The sequence below is a fragment of the Elephantulus edwardii genome, unplaced genomic scaffold, assembly GCF_000299155.1.
Source record: "Elephantulus edwardii isolate Elephantulus edwardi_28Jun2011 unplaced genomic scaffold, EleEdw1.0 scaffold00250, whole genome shotgun sequence".
In the NCBI taxonomy this organism is placed as follows: Eukaryota; Metazoa; Chordata; class Mammalia; order Macroscelidea; family Macroscelididae; genus Elephantulus; species Elephantulus edwardii.
Window position 1 is genome coordinate 2,283,392 of NW_006400000.1, and position 504 is coordinate 2,283,895.

Genomic DNA, 504 nt, shown 5'->3' on the forward strand with positions numbered 1-504 from the left:
TTTGAGTATGTTGCAAGCAGGGACTGGTCCTTGGAGAGGGACATCATGTTTGGGAGAGTGGAAGGATGGCACAGGAGAGGAAGACCCTCAATGAGATGGATCGATTCTGTGAGTGGAATGGTGGGAACGAATGTGTTTGAGACAGCGAGGTTGTCACAGGATGGAACAGCATTTAGAGCTCCTGTACATAGGGTCGCTATGAGTCGCAAATGACTCGATGGCACATAACAACAACAGCAACATGATATCTTCAAGATTCTTCTCCAGCACCACAACTCAAAGACACCTATTCTCCTTCTGTCATCCTTAGTCATTGTCCAGCTCTCTGAAGCATAACAAGTAATTGAGAAGACCATGGCCTGGATTAGGCACTCCTTTGTCTCTAGACTGATATCGTTGTTCTTTAGCACTCTGGAGAGGTCCATGACAGCAGATTTTCCCAATGCAATTCATCTTTTGATTTCCTTACTGCTGGTGGTTAAGAATGTTGATTGTGGATCCAAG